The 24055-nt window shown below is 44.3% G+C and overlaps 1 pseudogene; it reads left to right on the forward strand.

Annotated features, from left to right (window-relative positions):
- The first annotated feature begins 17675 nt into the window (after nucleotides 1-17675).
- Nucleotides 17676-22921, forward strand: LOC145799293 (AP2/ERF and B3 domain-containing transcription factor At1g50680 pseudogene; annotated as a pseudogene).
- Nucleotides 22922-24055: the final 1134 nt, after the last annotated feature.

Raw genomic sequence — 24055 nt, forward strand, 5'->3', positions numbered from 1 at the left:
GGGACGTCTACAGATGCAAAACTGCCGTAGCTGGTTATGCTCTTTAACTGCTTAATTCTGATATACTGTATACTGTAGTTGATTGTAAACATACGTGCGACTGATATCTGTTTGAGACTGACACATGCACACACACTGCACTGGCTTTGAATCACCCAAACACACGGCGCACACTGTATTTCACTGCATACACACTGGTACCCGGTATTGGCTTGAGTCTGAAAATATGCACGCATGCCGTATTTGTCCTGGACCACTCAAACACGCCGACACATCACACGCTGTAGTTCACTGGCGAGCACACCGGCACCCGGTATCTGTTGGAATCCGAAAACATGCACACATGTTGTATACCTATATGCTTCTCAGAACTGCATTTTAAGTATTGCCTTGCAATTGTTGTTTTTTATTACAGGGGGATTCCCATACCATCCGCGGGTATGGGAACACCGTTACTCGGGACTGGTACTTTGGGCTGCCAGACGCGGTTCGTGACATCGTCGACGAGGCCGACTTCGGCATCTTCTGCAGGGGCCTCTCCCGACTTACCACTTGCAGGCCCTTGCTTGCTGCTCTAGTGGAGAGGTGGTGGGATACCACCAACTCCTTCCACTTCTCCGTTGCAGGGGACATGACGATGACCCCTTATGACTTCTCGATGCTTACCGGCATCGGGGTAGGGGGTGATCCGATCCCCTTCGACACCGATATGGACGAGTGGGACGCTGCCCAGCTGTACCTACTCGGCACTCAGCCACCCCTCGCTCGAGCGGGGTTCGTCAGGTATTCCTGGTTCAAGAGCCACTTTCGGGTCCAGCGGGCCTTGGCAGAGGAGGCGCAGATGTCCCCGGAGGAGGTGGACCAGTACGCGCGGGGCTTCATCATGTTCCTTTTCGGGACGACCCTTTTCGCTAATCGGGCGAACACCGTGCCTTTATGCTTGTTGAGCGCACTGGTGGACGTCAGGCGGATCCACCGCTACGACTGGGGTGGCGCAGCTCTGGCCACTTTGTAGGGTTACATGAGCTTTTCTTCCCGCCTCAGCGGACAGCTTCTCGGTGGCTACTAGCGAGCCTAGGAGGTACGTCCTCTTCCCTTTTTACATTTCTACTTCCTGCTTTCTGTATTCTGCACACTGCACATATACTGTACACTGCCCCACACTGACTGTACACTGCACACCCGGCACACATATACTCTGCTTTACACTGACTGTATACTGCACACACTGTACACTCCACACAATACACTGCACAACACACGGTTCTGCCATTTCTGCTTTATTCTGTATTTTGCCTTATCTGATAGTCATACTGATATCTATTCTGTAGTTGTGGGTGTATGCCTACTTTCCTAGGCTTGCCCCAGTACCCGATGAGGAGATCCCACTCGGCGTCCCCTTCTCTCATCGCTTCGATGTGCGATGCGTGCGGAGACCACGGGAGTCTCTTATTTTCTTCCGCCGATACTTCGACACCATCACCACTGCGGAGGTATGTTCAACTTTAGAGTTTATTTTTTGGCTTTACTTTGCACCGTATGTTTTCAATAACAGATAGATAACAAACTGCATATTATTTTCAGATCACCTGGCAGCCCTGGGCTCTATTGCCGGCCGTGGTGAGGGATCACTATGAGGGCGCAGGGGAGACTGCCCGTTGTCGGATTCTGTTGGAGGGCCCGGTCTGTCGGGCTTGGTACCTGGGCGAGCGTTTCTTGCGTCAGACCCTGGGTTTACCGGAGCAGATAGTGCCGGGTCCACCTCCTGCCCATATGAGAGATACCGAGAGGTTCGCCGCCCAGGAGATGAGGGATTACACCGTCGGCTGGGGAGCAGAGCATCACAGAGGCGAGGGCGACTACGCAGAGTACGTCCGGACCTACATTATGCGACCCTTGAGCGGTGGTCGCCGAGCTGAGGGGGAGAGGCCAGCGGCGCCGACAGCTGGAGCAGGAGCGGGAGCTGGAGCAGGAGCGTCGAGGAGAGCTCGAGTGCATGGCAGGAGCGGAGCTCAGGGGGGACGGGGGACTGGCTGGCCCACCCTGCCCACTGTACTGTCATATCGAGGGCAGGATGGGGCGACCTACCAGATCCCCTTTGCTCCTCCCCCGGCTGATCATAAGTTAGTCGGTATCCCTGACTTGCCTCCGGTATGTATTACTTCATTTTGCATCTTGCATTGGCATTTCATTTCAGTTTATTTGATATTCCGCAGAACACTGATGTATCTTATACTCTTGCAGGCGTCCTCTGAGTACACCCGACAGTCCGTGGAGTTGAATGCCTCCATGATGGGGATGCTGCAGCGGACCTTCGACCTTCTGGCCCTCTATAGTATTCCGGTATGTTCTTCTGACAATGGCCTCAAACCATTCATAAGTTGATTCGCGTGATCTGATGCACGACACCACACCTGACGCACTGATCTCACAGCATCTGATACACTGCATACATTGCATTCTGCACTGACAAACTGCTCACGGTGTTCACACACTATACTCATATACTGCATTCTGTACTGATAAACTGCTCACGACGTTCACACTGTACCCATACACTGCATTCTGCACTGATACACTGCTCACAGCATTCACACTGTACCCAACACTGCTCACATTATTCTGATGTATTTGCCCTTTGTGATTTTTCAGCCTCCCTTCCAGATCCCTCCGGTGAGTGGTGCTCTGGCTGGGCCCTCTATTCCTGCTCGAGGAGGGCGTGGAGACACTACACGTCCCCGTACCCGGGGAGGGCGTACTCATGTCGGGAGTAGTTCTCGGGCGCCGACCCCTGATGATGATGATGATGACGATGATGAGTCCGAGGCAGAGGTAGAGGCCGGGTCATCTGAGGAGGCTGGAGATGACTCAGACTCAGGCTCAGACGGCGATGTTGATGATGATGCCCCTGGACCTTCGTCCAGGAAGAGGGCGAGGGCAGATCCCCAGGCCCCGAGACTACTGATGATGACCCAGATTGCTGCTTTTCTTCTTCTTTTTCGTTTTTTTTTTTTGTTGGTAATTGGATTACCTTGTACTTCCGTGGGCAGATTTTTGTTTTCCTCAAAACTTTGTACTTGAAAAAGATTATGAAATGAAACGAACTTTTTATCTGAAGAAGCGTTACATTTTTTTATATTCCACTGCATTGCATCATGCTACACCTCAATGTAAATGAAATTGATCTATGGTCTGAATGTTGAACACTTGCATTGTAATAACAAGATAACCAAACCAAGTAACGGCAAAGCAACCCATACAAACCACTGCTTAACCTGAACACACGGCCCATACTCTGCTGAGGATTAATCTGCATACAGTCAATAACCCAACACTTGGTTTATTTTGCACACGGCAAGCTTTAAACAGAACAGCCCAATCTGACAAGACAACCTTCAAAGGTGAAACCTGCTGGGGCTGAAACATGCTCGGATGCCCCAAATTTTCCATTCCTTCTTTTGGTTCGCCCCAAATGTAGAGAATGGCACGGCATTCCGAGCATAAACGATTAACTTTTGGAAAAGGGGTTTTCTTAACCGGGGTATCGAGCCCACAACTGGATACAGCGGAAAAGGACTCGACAAAGGTACACGACCTAAACACAATGAGACACGCTCAGGAAAGACTGAAAACAAAAGGCGAGACCGACAAATCAAAAGGACACGACACACGGACGTGCTTATAAACTGAGAGACCTCAAACCTCGAGGAGCCGGTTCTTCCGGGTATACTTCCCGCCCTTTCTGATTTGTGATTCTCACATCACTCGACCCTCAGGCTCGGTTTTTCTTTCAAAACCCTTTTCCTCACTTTTCTCTCAACTTACACCTCTCTATTCTTTATTCTCTCATTTTTCATCCCTCCCCAGGGTGATTGATGGATAAATAGGAAGGTGTGGGTTCATGCCCAATGCCGTTAGCTCACAGCTATTTCTTCTGGTAGGTAGAGTGCCCTCCTGGTAAGTATGTCGATGACGGGGGAAAGACAAAACACCTGACTCAACTGTGCCCCTAGTTTATCGCTTTGACCATTTTTTTGTTTTTGCTTTCTACTAAAACAGTTTTGATCAAAATGAGAGTTAGATTAACACACTTGTTCGATTTTGATTTGAAGACCACGCAAGTCAGGCTGTGGGCACTGAAAATTTTCCTTTTTGGGTCCAAGAAAATGGTCCAGTTTTGGAAGACGAAATAGATTTCGAGAAAATAGTCAACCTCAGTAAAAATTTTCAAAAACTATTTTTGCAAACGGCTAATGCTCAACGAGCATGGAACCTACTCTTTAAGATACGCAACCTCGGATCGGAGGCAATGGAAAATTGCCCCTGGCTTGAAAGGGGTGGATGGCAACAGAAAGTTGCCCCTGGTTTGAATGGCGTCTCGCGACGACTCGTGGCAACGGAAAGTTGCCCCTTGTTTGGATGATGCCGCGGCAGTCCGCAAACAGTCTTCACTAGTGATGATCATGACCAAACTCCCTCGGACACAGAGAAGATGAAGATGGTCAAAACCAATATATGGGCACAGTCACTTTGAAAGTGTTGGCGACTGGACTTTTGGGATGAAATCAAAACCATTGTATAGACTGAGATGCTATGAAAGCGTTGGGCCCTGGACTTCAGAATGAAGTTGCCTACGTATCCCAAACATGGGAATCAAGCCTTACGTAGTCCGGTTAAGGTACACTCGGGTATTTTAACCTTCACTTTCTCAGGCTCTAACTTTTGCCAAGGTGCCCGATGCGGGTTTTCGACCTTGCGAGCTTCTTTTTATTTTCCTTTTTTTGTTCATTTCTTTTTCTTTTCTTTTTCGCATTTTTTTTTCTTTTCTTTTCTTTTCTTTTTTGTATTTTTTTGCTTTTTTGTATTTTTCTCTTGCTCTAACTTTTGCCTGGGTCGCCCTTCCGGGTTTTCGGCCCAGCGAGCCTCTCAAAGGGTAAAAGTGTAACAAGTCCATGCCAAATGGTTTTTGAAGTTGAAGCCTCTCTATATGTAGGAGAACGGCTGTTGCAATGATTTGTAGGAGAATCCATCATGGCTGCTCCACGAGCTTCTTCTGGTGAAATCTAATCTTTTTTATTCAGCTTTGGTGCCTCTTGTTCAAGGGCTGCTTCTGATCTGGCCATACAGACCTTGCATGACGTTTGACCGTTTGAACTTTCTGAATGGGTTCAAGGTTCAAAACGGACGGGTTGAATCTTGAGGCTGAGAGCGATCCTAGGCTGCATAATCTCAAGAGCGGTTCCACACAGGTCTTCACAAGGCCGTGTAAAACATTTGTTTTTGAAAGTTTTTAAGAAAGCGACAAATCGCTCGCACCGAAGATAGTGTGGAACCAATCTGGATCAAGCCAGGGTCCTTCCCAGTACTCATGCTGACAAGCATGGTTTCATTCATTAAGGGCTTAACATGCTTCTCTTTCTCTCAATTGATCAAATTTTTGCAAAACCGGAGGAATTCCTTCCTCTTTGTTTTTATCACAATGTTTTGAAAAAAAGTTTTGGAGAACTTAGGTCAATGCGATGATTCTCAAGGCACAGGAGAGCAGGTAGAATGCAGGACCGTTCCATTCAAAACCCCTGGCACAACTAGCCCAAAACAAACAATAAGTACGGAAACATGATAGGCGCAGCTGTTTCATTCAGGTTTCTCGGATGTAACTGGCTCCTCGGCAGAAACAGACTCAAAAACAAAAACGGGTAATTACAAGACAAAACGATGTTCGAGGCAACAACCCCGGAATCACCTGGTATTCTATACAAAGGGGACTGACTTGCTACAATAAGACAAACCCTTAAGCAAAAAGACTGACTCAAGACAAAGAGACAGACTCAAAACAAAAGGCTGACTCGATACCCGAGCCAGAATTTACAAAGCTAGCGTAAGCAGATGCTCAAAAATGCGTGCCAGACGCCACATCCAAAATATACTGAATGCCGTCCGCAGGTGGTTCACTTTCTGATCACATACTTGCAGTATCTGTGTCCTCGAAATCCAATAACTGCGTGGTAACAGACTTGGCTGAGGTAGGCGGGAGGATAACCTCGTTATCAATCAGATCTTGCACCTCATGACGGAGGCAGAAACAATTGTCGGTAGCATGGCCTGTCTGCTGGTGGTACGCGCAGTACTGAGCAGCGTCATGCGTAGCAGGGAGATTCTTCGGGAGAGTCCGAGGCTCCAAGGGTTTAAGGTGTCCCCTCTCGGCAAGGATCTGAAGTGCCTTAGACAAAGGCATGTAGAGGGCGTAGAAGACCCTGCGCCCTCGGGGCAGGTATTTTGAAGTCTGAGCGTTCTTACTAGCTGCACAAGCAAAAAGGTCGGCAGGCACTGCCTTGGCTTTCTGATCTTTCCCAGGTGCAGGGGCGGGAATAGGAGAAACTGTTCCAGCATGACGGGGCCTATCCCGATTTTCCGACTAACTTGAACTACCCTCAGGTGGAGTGGGGAAAGCATCCTCCACAGTTTTTGCCACAACTGCGGATATCTGTTGCTTGTTCATCCCTCCGGCCTTCAAAGCCTCGACTGCCCGCAGCAGTTGTTCACTAGGATCGGCATCTACCTTCACTTTTTCTTTTTCTCTGGCCTCAGTATGATCGAGGGTTTGGTTTGATGTGGATATGTCATTACCATAGCTGGAGGCCATCTCCGGTTGGCTGAGTTCAATCACAATTCGCCCCAACAACGGGGGCTCCTAAGGTACAAAACTCCCGGCATATGGTGCGGCTAGAGGTGAAGCTGACATTCCATAGGCGAGATCCGCCACAGACCTCTGGAGATCACCTATCATCCCCATTAGTTCAAATGTAGTAGGCTCGCGAGCCTGGTATAGCTGGGGGGCCCAGACCGGGTGCGCAACAGGCGACCTGGGTGGATGTGGCATATCAATATTGGTCTCACTTTGCAGAGTGATCCCTTGATCTAATGCAGCTGTCATAACCACGATCTCTTCCGAATTCTGCGTCATCATAAGTCCTGCCTCAGCAAGTGGGGAACACTAGCTATTCTGTACCAGTTGTCCAAACTGAAAGAGACAACAAGCAGCATTTCAGCCCAAATGGATCAAACACGGGTGTAGCTGAACAACTATACTCTACTGCTGATCACTGTTCCCCAGAAATCACTGTCCCCAAAACTGAACCTGATACCCGCAGATAACTGATTCTCATAAACTGACACTGATGCCCTCAGGTCTGATACTCAAACTTGCAAACTGATATGTACGTTCCCTGTAGAGATACACTCTAAAAGCACATAGCAAGTAAAGAGAGTCAAAACACCCCTATGTTGGGGTAAGGTTTCCCTGTCCTATTTTGTCAGGAGCTAGGATTTTACTATGCACGCAGCGGTTTTCAAACAACCTAACATCGGGTAAGCAACCTGTCCTAGTTTGGAATGGTCACTATGGATTCCGAACATGCACTAGGTCGAATGGTCGAAAAGGGTGCCCTGGTAAAAATCGGGGTTTGTGTTCCCATACTGTCAGAGCCCATAACCGGTGTCACACCCCCAAACCGCCCCTAGTAGTTTGGTGCCGTGATGGCCAGAAATTCGAGATTTCCGAAGGCCGACTTACAAGATTCACACACAATCAGAGTATTTATATAGGGGCTCACAAATGCGGAAGCAATAATTCAAGCTACAAGTGGTCCATAAGAGCAGTGCATAGGTCAAATGAAATGACATACATCTTTATAAAGTTTTACAACTTAAATACAATAAGGAAATGAGATACAAAACACATCCTGACCAAAAGGCTTCTCAAGCCGACATATACAAGTACAAATGAAAATAAGCCGAGAAGCATGATCTTCAAGATGGCACAAAAATGCTAATCCAAAACATGTCGGCAATGCACCCAAAAATACATCGGCATCACGTCTAGGCCTCAATACCTTCTTGTTCATCACCTACATATATATAGAGAGGGTGAGCTTGGATACTCAGTGAATGATATTAGAAATAAAGGTTTTGCATGACTGATATCCAAGATTTCTTTCAAAACAATACATAGCATACTTTACAATCAAGAGGGAAATCAAGTTCATTGCCGGCCTTTCAAGTTCTTGGATGTTATTACATCTACATATTACAAGTGCGATGACATATCAAGACAAGAGTGCAGTTGCATTATAGTCCCCTGCAGCTAAGGACTTTCAAGACAAGAGTGCAGTTGCATTATAGTCCCTTGCAGCTAAGGACTTTCAAGACAAGAGTGCAGTTGCATTATAGTCCCCTGCAGCTAAGGACTTTCAAGACAAGAGTGCAGTTGCATTATAGTCCCCTGCAGCTAAGGACTTTCAAGACAAGAGTGCAGTTGCATTATAGTCCCCTGCAGCTAAGGACTTTTAAGACATGTCATCAAAACAAGATAGCGTTTAATAAGCAAGTAGGGATAGTCATTCATGCTAAATCAAGTACTTTTCAAAACAAGGCAAGACGAGGTTTTATGAAAGCAAGTGTAACATAGCTTTATTAAAAATACCACTCACATAGTTTCTTCACACGTCGGGGTCGAGACAAGCCCAAGTCCTACAAACACAGGGCAAAGCCTATTGAATGCACCTTCAACAAGTTTCGTATGTACACAAATGGTTTCGGAAAACATGCTGGCACCAACCAGGTCTAGGCCGAGGTTCCACACCTCCTCGCCGAGGTGTGTTCCCGAGGGCCACATGCAAGGAAAAGAGATCGGGAAACTCTGGGTTCCCCTCTGTTGATGATCATGAAGAGCATGAATGTGGAAACATGAGAAATATGAATGTTCGATCATAATCTGCCATTCAAAATCTGGGGTTTTCGTGCTATGAGTTTGAAAACATGGACCTGGGTACCCGTACTTGGAATTCTTGCGGAAACAAACACAAAAACATGATTCTTTACGCAAGCTTTCGGATCAAAACAAGACTTTCCTTGAAGAACACATGAATGTCAGTTTCTCTTTCTAAAATCGAGCTTCAAAACGATGCATGGCTTACAAATCATTTCCAATCATGCAATGCAATAACATAAACATAAAGAACATCATGAGCAGATCAAGAATCTAACCTTAGAACGCGGATCTAACGGTCGGATCTCTAGGAATCAAGCTTGAAGATCTACTTCCTCACTCTAAAACTCTTTCTTCCTCCTAGAGTTTCTCTCTCTACAAGACAAGGTTATGACAACAAATGATAATTTTCTATACCCGGTTCTGGGGTTAACCCTCTGCTGAGACACATGGCGGCGGCTGGTTGGGTTCTACCTGAAAAGGTGGCTGACAAACCAGACAAGGCATGGTGGAAAGGGTGTTCAACAAGCAAAGCGGTATGGGCTCCCTGACGAGGCAATGACATCGGCTGACAACAAGGCGTATCTAACACGCCACACGGAATGGCACTCCGGCAAGGGAATGACATCGGCTAGCAAGGAACTTCGGCAACTAAAGTGACAATGACCTCGGCTAGGAAGGACAACACTTGACTAAGCTGTGCCACATCTTGGCCTAGATGCGCCACACCTCGGCCTAGGTCATACCACTCCAGGACGAGATCACTAGGGTGCAAGGTGACATCTCGGCTAATGTGGTCAAGGCAAGGACGGAGGTCAACAAGGGGTTCCAAGATACCACCACTAGACTAAGGATGACCTCGGCTTGGAATAACATCGGCTAGCATAACTCAGGCAAGGCGTAACCTAAGTTTCACATCAAGGAAGGAACAAGACAAGCATACTACACTTAGACAAATCACAAGGCTTCAAAACAAGGCATGGATCACATTAACTCAAGCGAAACAAATCACAACACACACATGCAAACTCAACAAATCATAATCACACAGATGCTCATGAACATGATGAGAACATAAAATGTGGGTTCCTACAACCGGTCAGCCTTATGGTCATGTCTTGACAAGACAAGCCTCCAGCAAACCGTTCAGGAATGGCAGATGGCAAACACTGTGTCCTAGGCGCACCAATGCACATGCAATGCAAAGAGACACATAAATGAAATCAAAATAGGATATCACGAGTTCGAGTCAAGCTCTCTAAGTCCCTAGCAGAGTCGCCAGAAACTGTAGACGCGCCCGTGGGCCTCACTACAGTTCGGACTCGATTTGTGTCACGGTTCTTAATCTGAACCAAAGAGTCCAAATCTGGCAAATCGTTTTGAGAAAACAGATTTTAGAAAAAGGAGTGCCAAACATGGACTACTTTGCCAGATACAGAGTCGCCACCTAAATATTTTTATGGGGAATTTAGGAAACCCTGACTCGGTGCCAAAGGCCACGTGTCCGTCATCACCAAAGTTGCCTCGGCTCGGGAGCTTAGGTACGATTGGGGAAGGTCAGCTATGAGCACCCCCTCTCGCCCAATCTGAAGATCGGCCTCTACTAACCGTGATATCCGTTTTTGAAAACGTTATGTGTTCTTATCCCAGTTATTAGCCTAGAATTACTATGTTATGCGCACAGCAAACAAGTATAGACTAGATTGCCTAATTTGGGAATAAGCATTGCATATCCGTTTGTTTTAAAAAAAAAATGTTTTGGAATTTGCTACTCGCAAGTAGGCTAAAACACGGATTTCAATGAGCTATTCCAACTCAGATAATCCAACCTTCACCCACAGGCATTCAAGCAGTTTATATCACATAAGCAGCTAGCCTCATGGTAATCATGCTATTATGGCAACACTCACACGCATGCGGTATGCTAAAGCATAGATGCTTACCGGATACTCCGAGCCAAAACAAAAACTAGTTAGTAATCATATGCATGATCCTAGTTCATTTTAAGATGACTAATGCAACACATGCAAGATGCGACTAAGATAGGCACGACTAATACACAATGACATGTGAAATGCCATAACTATCACGTATTCAATTTGGAATTGAAATGCAAATGCAATTAGCATGATGTACCGAGCCTGGTGCATGCAAGACAAATATATGGATGCACGCATGCATAGCATAAGGTATGCTAATTTAAACATGCCCTAATCTACCTTTATGAGCAGGTAAATAAAAGGGAAGAAAGAAGTGAGGGTTGGGAGACATGCACACACTCACCCACACTTATTACAAGTTTGCCCTCGCTCGGAGGGACCAAAAGAATAATACAATTCGAATAATGAATTAACTATCATAGCTAATTAATTATTACAAATTACCTAATTAGTTAACAAATTAACTAAGCATAAGAAAAGCAATAAAAGGGGCCTCGGGAAGAGGGTTCGATGCGCACGTGCTCGGGTCTTGCTCGGAAGTGCACTGCCATGCATAGGCTGCCTCTGTTTTCCCTGCTCTGCCTCCTTGAAGACTGCCAAAGTCTCAGAATTGCTTCTCTGGATACTGGGGAATGCCACCGGCTGGAAGGAATCATCACCGGCTGTGATCTGGTGGTCATCGGCCAAGAATGCATCCATCGGCCATCGATGGGTTGCCGATCGGCACTCTATGCAGTCGATCGGCAGAAAGTGCCTGCAGAACCTGTTTGACAGCAGTAGAGGACAAGGCATAGCATGGCAATGCAATTCAAGCAATGTATGCACCATTCCTATCCCTCATCATGTGTGTGACTCAAAGGGACATGGTTCTTGGTTCTCGGACCATCAAGTGCGCATTTCCATGCGTGATGACCTAAGGGGCCAAGTGTGCATTTTTGATATGGAATGCAATGTACATGAACAAACCAATGGGACTCAACCTCTATCACAAGCATTTCAAGAGGCCAAGCATGCATGCGAATGGAATGCAATCCTAGGCACGTGAGCTAAGGATGCGACATGGCAATGCAATGCATTCATGCAATTATGCAAGCAAATATGCGAGGCAAACATGCAAACAAACAAAGGGTGGACTTAAGCATGGTTTAGGCAGCCCTCACTAAGTCCAAAAAAACAGTGGCTAAGGTGCCCAAAATGAGGGACTAATGGCATGCAAACATCCACGCAAATGATCTCCAACACTTCAAACATTAAAGAGCAATTCTCAAGCACACTTAAGAGGATGCAAACATGGACATATAGCATGCAAATTAAGCCTTGAAAATCATGCAAGAACATGGTGCCAAACCAAGCAAACAAAGTAGGCTAAACATGCAACAAATGGCCCAAGTATTCAAGGCAAGCTAATGAAGTATTTGACCACACTTAACAAGACCAAACATGGCATGAATTTAATGACCAAGAACAGAGTTTTAGCACATAAAACAAAGCCAAAAAGACCACTTAGACGTCATCTAAATGGCTTGAATTCAAAAGCATACACGAATGCACTTTCAAGGAGCATACAACATAAGCTCATAAGGCATCAAGGAGGCATCCAAGGCAAGCATACAAGCATGCTAAAGGGACTGAAATGATGCTACAAATGGTGCCAAACCACTGAAATAAAGCGAGTAATGCATGCTATACACTCACATACTTAAGGCTAACAAGCCAAAATGCAAAGGGGCTATACTAAACATGCCATGGCCGACCAAAATGACTAAGGACAGACCTCAAACATGGCAAAATAAGCATAAAAGCTTCACAAAGCTAGGCCTAAAACATGCTAGAATAATGGTTTACAACCTAAGGCATGTTAAGGCCTACACATGGCATTACAAGGTGGGTATGCTAAGCATGCATGATGTACCAAAACCAACTAAAAATAGAGGCATATTATGACATAATAAGCATGAAAATCAGCTAAGGCATGGTAAACATGGGCCTAAACATGGTGCTCCCTCAAGAGGCCAAAAACGGTCCTTTTCAAGGACAACAAGGAGAGGGGGTGGCCCTCTCCTCCCTAGGACCTCAAGGCACCATCCTCACCTCTGAAATCCCTTAAGATGTCAGTGGTGAGGAGGCCCAAACACCAAGGTCCCGGAGCTCACTCAAAATAGCACAAAATGGGGCCTCTCAAGGCCTAAGAGGGGTCAAACACCCTCAAACAACAAAACACCCTAAACAAACTATTTAGAGGGCCTAAAAACAGAACTTTTTTATATTATACACCAAGCTCAAAAATAGTTCCAAGATAGGCCAAAATAGAATGCAAAAATGGGGGATAAAGGGACTACCCTTGTAGACTTCTTTCACAAATGAAGCTCCAGCAGCTTCTTATGCTCCAAACCAGCTCCAAAACTCTGAAAACAATCCCTTAGAACCTCAATAGCCAAGGGAAGGTGTAATAGTAGGTGTTTGTGTGCAATACTATGAACAAATACACCTAGAACACTCAAGAGAGAGAGATATAGAGATAGAATGTATATAAGTTCTAACCCTAGAACCAGAGCTTCTAACAATGTTTTTTTTCTCACTAAAATGTCTAACCCTAAAGCCAAGAGGGGAGGGCTCCTCTTATAGAGGAGCCAATCTTGTAAAGTTTACAAGGTAAGCTAACAAGAAGGCCATCCCTCCATACACGTGTATGGAGGGGAACAAAATGCCATACAGCTGTATTAAAATATCTGAAAAAGCAGATGAACAGTAGTTGGCTGCTCAAAATTGCCATCTTGACAAAATAGGCTGTCGACCGTCAACAAAGAATGTCGACCAGCAATATACATTGCCGACGGCAACAAAACACCAGCCGGTGGCCTCTGGCCATGGCCGGTGATATGTGGGGATGCCTCACAAGGCATTCCCTGCCCCTCCAAGGCAAAACACAAGTGTTTGGTGCAAAACCAGGCACTAAACAGTCGAGTCGAGAGATCCTGAGGCAAGGCGCGCAAGCCGAGACCTCCGGGAACTCAAGACGAACACAAACATGGATGATCACCGAGTGTTCAAACGGTGACGTCCGAGTCTTGAGGACGGTCAAAAATGGGGTGTCTACAGCGCGCTACTATCAAAGCTCAAGCTCTTGCCGACTTCGTGGTGGAATTTGTCCCTAGAACACACCCTCTTTACCCTGTCGATTTGGCTAGCGCAGACTTGGCGCATCCCACGGCTCGGATAGTAGAAATAAGTGGTAGATAACAAGTAGTAGAACATCAAAAGAAAGCTGAGCAAGAAATGGAAGAATCGGCCGATTTACCAAAATACAAGTTCGACGGAGATGTAGAAAGAGACCAGAATGCGCCGACCAGTACCTTAAAGTGGAGGAACTCTCAAAATCCCTCCAACTGCTGGAAGTTGTTCATTGGCGAGATGTGGAAACTCTTCGTCGATGGGGCCTCCAATAGACATGGCGCCGGGCTAGGGGTCATGTTGACATCCCCGGATGGGCTGACCATTAAGCATGTGATCACACTCGGGTTCCTAGCATCCAACAATGAGGCGGAATAAGAGCGCTTTAAGAATGAATGCATCAGAACTTATGGTATTCAGTGACACCAAGCTGGTCGTCAATCAGGTCTCCGAGGAATATGAGGCCAGGGATGAAAAGATGGCTAAGTATCAAGCTCTAGCACGCGTAGAAATCAAAAAGTTTGCCGCAATAAGAATGGAACAAATTAGCCGTGAAAAAAACAATGCAGCCGACGAATTGACCGGCCTAGCATCTATGCAAATGACTTTTCCCAATCCTTTGATGATAGAATTCTTACCCTGACCGAGCATTGAGGAATCGGAGGTGCCCGAAGTACTCCGCGACGACTTGGGACCATCCTGGATGGATCCTATTATCACCTTCCTGAAGGATCGAATTCTACCCACTGAAAAGAAAGAGGCCAACAAGATAAGGGCCAAGTCAGAGCGGTTTTGGCTCTCTCTATCTGGCGCCTTGTACAAGAAATCTTTCACTGGGCCATACTTAAAGTGTGTCCACCCCAGCAAGGTTGAAGCTTTCCTCTTCGAGATTTATGAAGGCATCTGCGGAAGCCATATTGGGTGTAGATCTTTGGCTTACTGAGCAATTTCCCAGGGGTTATTGGTAGCCGTGCATGCAGGCCGACACGTAGAAATATGTTCACAAATGCAAATAATGTCAAAAATTTGCTCACCAGATTCACCAACCGGCCAGAGAGTTGCTCCTCCTGACAAGTCCTTGGCCATTTACGCTTTGGGGGCTAGACATTATAGGACCTCTTCCAGTAGCTCCAGGCAACCGCAAATTTTTCATCGCTGCTACCGACTAGTAGATGCCGAGCCATTGGCCACCATCAAGGAAAAAGATGTTAAAAAATTTGTCTAGTAGAATGTCATCACCCACTTCGGCATCCTAAAAGTTCTCATTTCGGATAATGGCACTCAGTTCGACGGAAAACTCTTTCGCAAGTTTTGTAAGGAGTTAAAGATTGAGTTCTACAATTCTACACAGACCTACCCCCAATCAAATGGTCAAGCCGAAGCTTCAAACAAAACCATCTTGAACGGGCTGAAGAAGCGATTAAAGAAGGCCAAAGGGAAGTGGGCTGAGGAACTTCCCAATGTGCTCTAGGTATACCGCATTACACCAAGGTGCTCAACCGGGGAAACTCCATTTGCCTTGGCTTACGACATGGAGGCAGTCATACCATTGAAGATTGGCATGCCAACCATCCGATCTAAAAGTTTCCAACCAAACATGAACAATGAAGCTATAGCCCTGGAGCTTGACCTAGCCGAAGAAAGAAGGGAACGGGGCTCTAATCCACATAGCAACTTACCAACAAGAGCTCTCCAATAAATACAACAAGACCGAGCATCCTAGGCTATTCAAGGTCGGAGACTACGCCTAGAGGAAGCTAATGGGCAACACAGTGATCCCTGGTGAGAGAAAATTAGGAGCAAGTTGGAAGGGGCCATACAAGATAACTGGCCTTGCTGGCAAAGGGGCATACCACCTGGAAGACTTAGATAGCAAAGCTATCCCTAGACCATTGCGGCCAATCTTAAGATATTTTACTTTTGAAATGTAATCTTTTCTACTTCTTTGCTTCTTGTAACTCGACCTTTTGGCATTGGGTGTATCTGTAACATGTAGTAGAAGATGACCCCTTCATTCTTTTATGTTCACGTTTCTACACGGAAATGTTACAAAGACATTAAGTTGCTATGAGTACTAGAGGCAAGTGTTCAAAACCAGCATAACTTTTGCAGAATGAGCAGTTATCCGGTTATGGGCTGATTTTTCTTGTTGAACTAAGCTGAACTTGCTCAACCGCCCAACAGTTGGTGTTTTGCCCAACTTGTATTTGAGCCGAGCCAATTTTGTTCATAATTATCCGAGCTGATTTTTGCTCGGCTTTGTGAAGCTGATTTATCTCATCATTGACCGAGTCGATTTTGGCTCGCCGATTGAAGAGCAGATTTTGCTCATAATTACCCAAGTTGTTTCTTGGTTGCCGATGAAGAGCAAATTTTGCTCAGTACATCGACTTGATTTTGTTTATCATTGACCGAGCTGATTTTGGCTCGCCAATTGAAGGGCAGATTTCGCTCATAATTATATTGTAACCGAGTTGACATTGCTCGCTCGCTTAAAATGTTGGTGTCTTTACCGAGTTCTTATTAAAACCGAGCTGACCTTGCTCGGCCTACCAAATAGTTGGTGTTGTGTTCAACTAATATTTTAAACCAAGATAAGTTTGCTCGTTAAACTGAGACTATTATGCTCAGAATGCACCGAGAAGATTTTATCTCGGCCAAATCAAAGAAAATGACAACCAAAGGGCAAACAAAAATTTGCATACATGGCGAGCAAAAAGTTCACTTTTCATTCATGATAAAGCCTTATTACAAAAGTGGGGCTCGTAGCAGGCTACATCAATACAAAAAAAATAATAATAATAAGGGGACAAACATAAGCCTAGCTGCACCTTAGTCGATAGCTACAGCGTCCTCTAGGTTGCCCACCACCTCTTCTGCCACATTCTGTGCGGTTTCAGCGCCAGAGTCCGTTCCTCGTTCGGCGGTTAAAGGCTCCTGCTCACTGCTCGGCGCTGCCTCTTCCGATATGGCTGGCAGTGGGGTCTTGTCGATTGGCTGTAGAGTTGGCTCATCGACCGCACTGGCCTCTTTAGCGTCGTCTATCAACTTCTACTGCACGACGGCAGCATATGCCTGCATATCAGAGGGAATGAAGGCAGGTGGGGAGTTGTTGAACACCTCGGACTCCGACGCCTGACCGAGTTTTTCCGCAGCCGCTTTCCAGCCGCACTAAAAAAAAGTCTTTGGTGCCCGCCACCTGCCGCCCGTACACTCTTTCTCCCTTAACGTATCCCCGATCTTTGGCGTCGTCCACTTCTTTTTTTAGCTCGGCCCTATGGATGGCGTGGAGCTTAGGTAGCTCGGCCAGATATCTCTCATTTTTGGCCTGTACGGTCTTATCCTTCTCCTCCTTAGCCTTCGCCAACTTCTCAGCCAGGAGATCTCACTCAGTTAACACTGCCTCGTGTGCAGTCTTTAGCTTCTCGAGCTCAGCCGTCTTGGATTTGTTATCAGCGATAGCCTCCCTCAAACTCTGCAGCACAGAAATCATACGTTCATGCACCAAACAGCTTTTCTACGCAGCCTGCAACAAGACAGAAGTTACTATAAGAAACCAATCGATAACTTGGAACTACAATAACTCGATCACTTACCAGAATGACCAATTTTGCGACCGACCGGAGGACTTTCAGGTCGGACAGTTCCTCATGCTTCTTCATGTCCGTAGGGAGAAACAAACCCTTGGTCATGTTGAAGCCGAGCGAATGGTCCTTATCCTTGTAAACGAAGTCCGCCTCCATCACTGCTCGACCTTTGTATTTTAGCTCGGGTGACCAGACTGCAGGGGCAGTGGAATGGGCGGATCGCCCGAAAAGCGGTTGTTCAGTCTGCTCTCCCTGTTAATCGATGGTAGCTCGGCCGAATCTCCGTCAACAAAGCGCTACTCGGCTTGCTCCTTTCTTGACCTTTTTCTCAACCGACCAACAGCTGTCTCGCTGGCAAGAGCTAGCATGGGCCCCTTTTGCATAGCAGGCCTAGATGCTTGGCCTCCTGTCATTTCAACCAGCTATGATTCACTTGGCTCCCCCGTGATCATAGACTTTATGGCTCAGATTTTGGCCATTTATTGTTCTTCTATCAATGGTACAAGTTTGTTTGGCGGAAGGTTTGGGTCCGGCTCTAAAGAGGGGACACGAAGGAAGTCGGTCACCCTGCTTCTGCGCAACGTTGTGTAACGGTAACTCGGTTCGTAACCGAGAAATTTTTGAGGCTCTCGCTCCTCGGCCGGATGCCGCAATGCAATCCTTATGGCCTCTTGGTTTGCGCGGGAGTAATCGTCGACCAAGAGTCTATAGTCTGCAACAAGAAAACAAGGGTTAGATCGGCAAAAACAAGAACAATTAATAATTAAAAACATGCTAAGGTGCTCACCAGCACTCCTAACATCTTTTCTTATGTACCAACCCGGTATGGGCGCTTCGGTGTCCTCGTAATTACCAGACACCCACAGGAAATCATCATCGTTTGTCACTTTATCCGGGTTACCTTCGATAAGGTTTGCTCGGCCTTTTCTAACTTTGAGATACCAAAAACCCCCCTTTATTTTTGCTAAGTGTGTATTGATGGAATATCTCGATGAGGCCGAGATTCACACCGAGTATCCTATTCAGTGCGGCCACGCCGTTTATTATTTTGTATGTGTTGTTGGAGACTTGGGTCGAGCACAGCCTAGTCTGCCTCAAAAATTCGCAGACTAAGGGTTGGACCGGGAAGCGTAGGTTGCCTTCCACGATGGATACCATCGTGAAAGGGCATTTGTCCAGTTCGCCCCAGGGAGTGTCTCCTTTCTTGGCCAGCTCTAAGTGGACGTCGTCTGGAATATTGTATTCTCTATGGAACTCGGCCATTACCCTAGGTGAATCAACCATAAACCAGTACTTCCCCATCTATCCCGGTTTTATTTAGTTGGGTAATTTTGATTATAGCTCTGTCAAAATTGAGTGATTGTTTGCTCAGTCTTTGAGCCTCACCGACAGTTATGCTGGGTGAGCCTGGTCGGTCCTAGTTTGTTCTGCATTATTAAAAACTAAGTCCAAGTATTAGCACGGCATAACTTGCACGGCTCCTATGAGGAAGTTTTTTAGCTCGGTCTGAGATTCTGGGCCATTTGACCGATTGGGGTGCTATATTTCGGTTCCTATCTCGGTTCGATCTTTCCATAGAAAGGACCTCAAGGGAGGACCTCGAACCAGTTCTAGCTCGGCTAAATCCTATTTTTAGATCTAAAAGTGGGTTTTTGATCAGTTTACCTAGAGTTTTCAGTATTCACCATAAATCCAGAACCACCTACAGTAATCAAGGGAAATAAGGGGCAAGGAAGCCCCGTTGCTACTTACGGCTTCGATTTAGCCTAATGCTTACAGATATTAATCCCACAAGAGGGGCATAGGCAATATTTCAACAGTCACGAAACAGACGGGAATTAAGAACACGAAGAGCATCAATGGAGAATATAAAGGATAGTGAGAAAAATTTAAGGGTATGGATGCCAAGTCAGGACCCAGTCGACCACGACCCTTTACTAAGGCCTTCGTGAGGACAGAAATAGCTGGAAACAACTCGAAAAGCAATGACAACAGCGACGACGGCGGTGGCAGAAGCTTGGAGGTCTGAAGCTTAGGGTTTCTACAAAAGGAAGATTAACAGTGATAAGGGTTTTTAGGCTTCTTGTGTGTATATATGGGGGAAACCGAATAGGCGGCAACTTTTCAAATCTTTGGTATAATGTGGACAGCTATAGGAACACACGGAACCAGTCAGGAAAGGCCGCGTGGTGTTGAAAAGATGGTTTGTCAGTACGGCTAATTGATCGATGACAAGACTACTGGCGCAATCCTTAATGACCAACCAAATTGGAAAGCTCGGCCGGAGTAGTAATCTCAATCACGCTTAGCTTGGATGGCATTAAGGGACAATTGAGAGGGAGATTTGCGCCGAACAATTGGGCCGAGCTACGTTAGCGTGGGATATGGCATTGGGCCTCGCTAGGGCCAAGGACCATGAACCTGGCCGAACTGAACCAACGCGGCTGCCCCGGCCCATTAAGTGGGGCCGAGAAAGCCGACCGAGCTATGATTCAACTAAAATGGATATTTGCTTAAATCCGTACAGATGCGTTGGGATGAACTACGAACAGTCCGGACTGACTTAGGGCCGAGGAGTCCTATGAGGTAGCAGGGCGAGGTAGAAATGTCGAACCGCACGTCCTACAACCAGTTGATCCCGATGGACCGATTTATTGTAGCTCAGTCGTTCCAGTTCGTTGTGGTGTCTGTTTCTTCCAAGTGATAGCCTGGTAGTGTAAGCGATCTAGACCAATGGTAAAGCAGAGAAAATCCACTCCTGGCATGCGTCAATACCGTTTGGCGGTTCGACAAACACTGTTTGGAGGTTTTGGTCTCTACACATGTAAGAAAGGTAGAGGGGAGCATAGCCGCCTGCTTAGAGAAGAACAACAGAGCTAGTGCGCCCACAATCTCTGAGGCTGCATGGCCAGCCTAGAAAAAGAAGAAAAGAGAGACATTAGAGGTAAACAATCAGAAGGAATTCCAAACTCTCTCGCTTTAAAGTGCTCTCTCTATTCTTCTTCTTCTTCTTCTTCTTCTTCTTCTTCTTCTCCAAGTGTGCTGACTTGATCGTCGGATGGTTTATCCGGCAGCACACCGCCGGGCAACTCACCATTTTTTGGTTTTCAGGTCAGGCGACATCACGTGAAGCTTGGATTCAAGGAGTACGGAGAATAGAGAATATTTGACCCCCGTACACCAACTGATGATTATCTTATCAGAATTTGTGAGTATTATAGCAAGTGATGATTAACCTTGTTAATAAAATTGTTAATAAATAAGTTAATATCTTAATATTTTTTTAATTATTTAAAATTATAAAATTTAATTTGAGAATTTAAAATTCTCGCAACCCTGACAACCCCTTTCGCTTAATTTATATATATTGCTTAATTTATATATTTATATATATATATATATATATCTATATCTAGATAGATAGTGGGTCCCAATGAAAAACTCAATACCAAAATAATGGAATCAAAATTTAATCCTAGCAGTTGACGAGAGGATTACTGAATTTCCTCTTCCTGATACAAACCTGCCCTTTTCTTTACTAACACAAAAATCTCTTGATTGAATATTTACTCCCAAATTTTTTCCGAAAATATTTCATCTCTCTTCTTTCTCTGTTATTTGCTTTCACCTTCAGCATCATGTTTTTTTTTAAATAAATAAATATTTACAATAAAAAATATTTATTCTAAGAAAATAAAAATAAGAAAAAATTTAAATATTAAAAAAAAAAAAACCTAAAACAATTTCAAAATATAACTCAAAACTTAAAAAAAATTCAAAATCCATAACTAAACGAATTTTATCTTTTCAAAATTCATTTCAAAAATTAATTTTTAAGACGTAACTCGAAACTCAAATCTCAAATCATAATTTAAAAACTAAATCAAACGGATCCCTAGTTGGCCTTGCTTCCAACTTCCAACCCGTGTTGAACATTTCAACCCATAAAGACTTCGTCACAAGTCTGCTTTCAGTATTATCAGGTCTCTAATATTTCAGATTGTTAGATAGATATATTTTTATTATTTTTCTATGGGAAAAGTTAGGGATCATGAAAATTTTATCATGAAAATGATCATGAAAAATTTATGATCCTTGGATTACCTTGATTAGTGTGTGGTGCTTTATTCTAAGTGTAATTCAAAGGTCACAAAGCTTTCATGATTATTTTCATGACAAAATTTTCATGATACCTAGTATTACTGTTTTTCTATGTGTATATTCATCTCATGTAACGTTTATGGAGTTCAAAAAAAATAATAAAAATAAATTAAAACTTGTTTCATGTATTATTTAACAGCTCATGTCTATTTATAACATCAATTAATTGTTTTTCTCAGTTTTTTTGATTATTTTCTATTGATTTCAAACTAAGACCGCATTTTTCATCAGGGTGACAGTGGAAGAAGAGACGTTTAGTATGATTGAGGATGGCAAAGTGAATGTGATTGCAGAGAGTTCTGATCAGGGCAGCCCCGGTCATCCATCCCATACATATAAGAATCCAAAAAATGACAATAATGAGTTCCCAGCTAAATTCAAAGGAATTGTGCCGCAGCCAAACGGGCATTGGGGGGCACAAATCTATGCAAACCACCAGAGGGTTTGGCTAGGAACCTTCAAATCTGAGGTTGATGCTGCCATGGCCTATGACAGTGCATCCATCAAGCTTCGTATAGGTGACAACCGCAGACACTTTCCATGGGCTAACATCACTGTTCATGAACCTAAATTTCAAAGTTTTCATAGTACAGAAGCTATTCTGAACATGATCAGAGATGGATCCTATCCGTCCAAATTTGCAGATTTTATGAGGAGCCAAATGGGAGAACTTGAAATAGGTCACAAGATAATGAGGATGCATGGCCATGCAGGCTTTTCTTGTAAGCTACTTTTTCAAAAGGAACTCACGCCAAGTGATGTAAGTAAGCTGAATAGGCTTTTTGTCCCAAAGAGATATGCAGTTAAGCAATTCCCTCCGGTTGTTGAAAACACCGATGAAAACACAGATGGTGGGAAGTTAGATGAGGTGCATCTCTTTTTCTATGATAGGTTGATGAGTTTGTGGAAATTTCGGTATTGTTACTGGAAAAGTAGCCAGAGTTTTGTCTTCACAAAGGGTTGGAATAGATTTGTGAAGGAAAAGGAATTAAAGGCGAATGATGTCATTGCTTTCTACGTATGTGAGTGTCAAGAAAGAGCCAAAGAAGCTCAGGCTTTCTGTGTAATCGATATAGGTTACAATGGGGGCTCAAGAAATGATAGGGTGGTTGAGGGGATTGGCCAGAATGTTGATATGCAAGTAGATCTATGTCGCGGGTTTGGGCAATATTTTGACTGTAAGTTATTTAAGGAAGAGAAAGAAGAGTTTGGGGATCAAAAGGTGATTGCAGGACTGGTGGAAGCACCAAATGTGAAAAAAAAGTGTAAGACTTTTTGGTGTTGACATCAATTGAGTCAATTATTTTTGTAGGGCCATTTCTGTTTTCTTTTTTCTTTTTATTGTTCCAAGGTTGTAGTCCTTAATATGGTTGATTATTCATGCTAAGGTTGGATTCTTCAACAGGTTCCACTGATTGGATTCTTTAACAGGTTGATCTCTTTTTCTTTTTAACAAGTGGGTCCTTCCATATTTCCGCAAAGATGGTCATAGCTGGCATAGAAAGAACGATGGGAGAGCTGTTGGTGAAGCGCATGAGCGGCTCAAGGTTTGAAACCAAATGTCAATACAAGTCATGTACTAACTGTTTTACAAAATTGTTATTTGTATAAATAAAAAAAAAATAGGGCACAGGAAGTGACTTTTATGTAGAGTCAAGATCAGCTCTGATGGAGAATTGCTGGCTAGCTTTGTGCATTGTATAAGCATTTACGATGATGGCTCTCTTTTTACGTTGTCCAAAAGTTTCTTTATTTGGAAACCAAATTAAATGCATTCATCAAATGGTTCTCGAAGATTCTTGGCCTATTTTGGCAATTAGAAAAATAAATAAATAAATAAAATTTAATTTATTGATTTATTTGAATCACATTATTTTTTTACTTTTGTGCATTTTTTTTTTTTAATAAAAAAAAGCCAAAAAACCCAATAAAATAACTTTTTTCCTAATTCCCAAAACAACCTAGATGTCTTTGTTTCAAGATATTATAAGTTAAAGGACTCTCTACTCTAGTGCTGTGTTTGGTAGAAAGGAAAGGAAGAGTTATAATATACTTTACCTGAGTTTCATTTGTGATCCTTTATTACTTTTTCTGAATCTTTAATTTATTAAGGAAAACAAAATTAACTAAGCATATTCTGTGTGTTTTTTAAAATGACCAAACAAAAATGTACATACTTTTTTGACAAATGCCTCTTAATTTTCTTCTCAATTTTTCTAAAAATTCAAAACCTATTTTCATTTTCAGAAAACCATGAGAAACATTTTTAATCCCTTAGTTGACAGAAAACCATGAGAAACATTTTTAATCCCTTAGTTGACGCTCTCAATTGGAACTAAGGTCTCGTTTGGGAACATGCTAATTTAATAATTTTTTAGCTATTTGGCTAAAAAGGTAGGTAAAAAAAACTTGTATGTTTGGGATGACTT

The sequence above is a fragment of the Camellia sinensis genome, chromosome 9 (assembly GCF_055761805.1).
Source record: "Camellia sinensis isolate YWXY chromosome 9, ASM5576180v1, whole genome shotgun sequence".
NCBI classification, from domain to species: domain Eukaryota; kingdom Viridiplantae; phylum Streptophyta; class Magnoliopsida; order Ericales; family Theaceae; genus Camellia; species Camellia sinensis.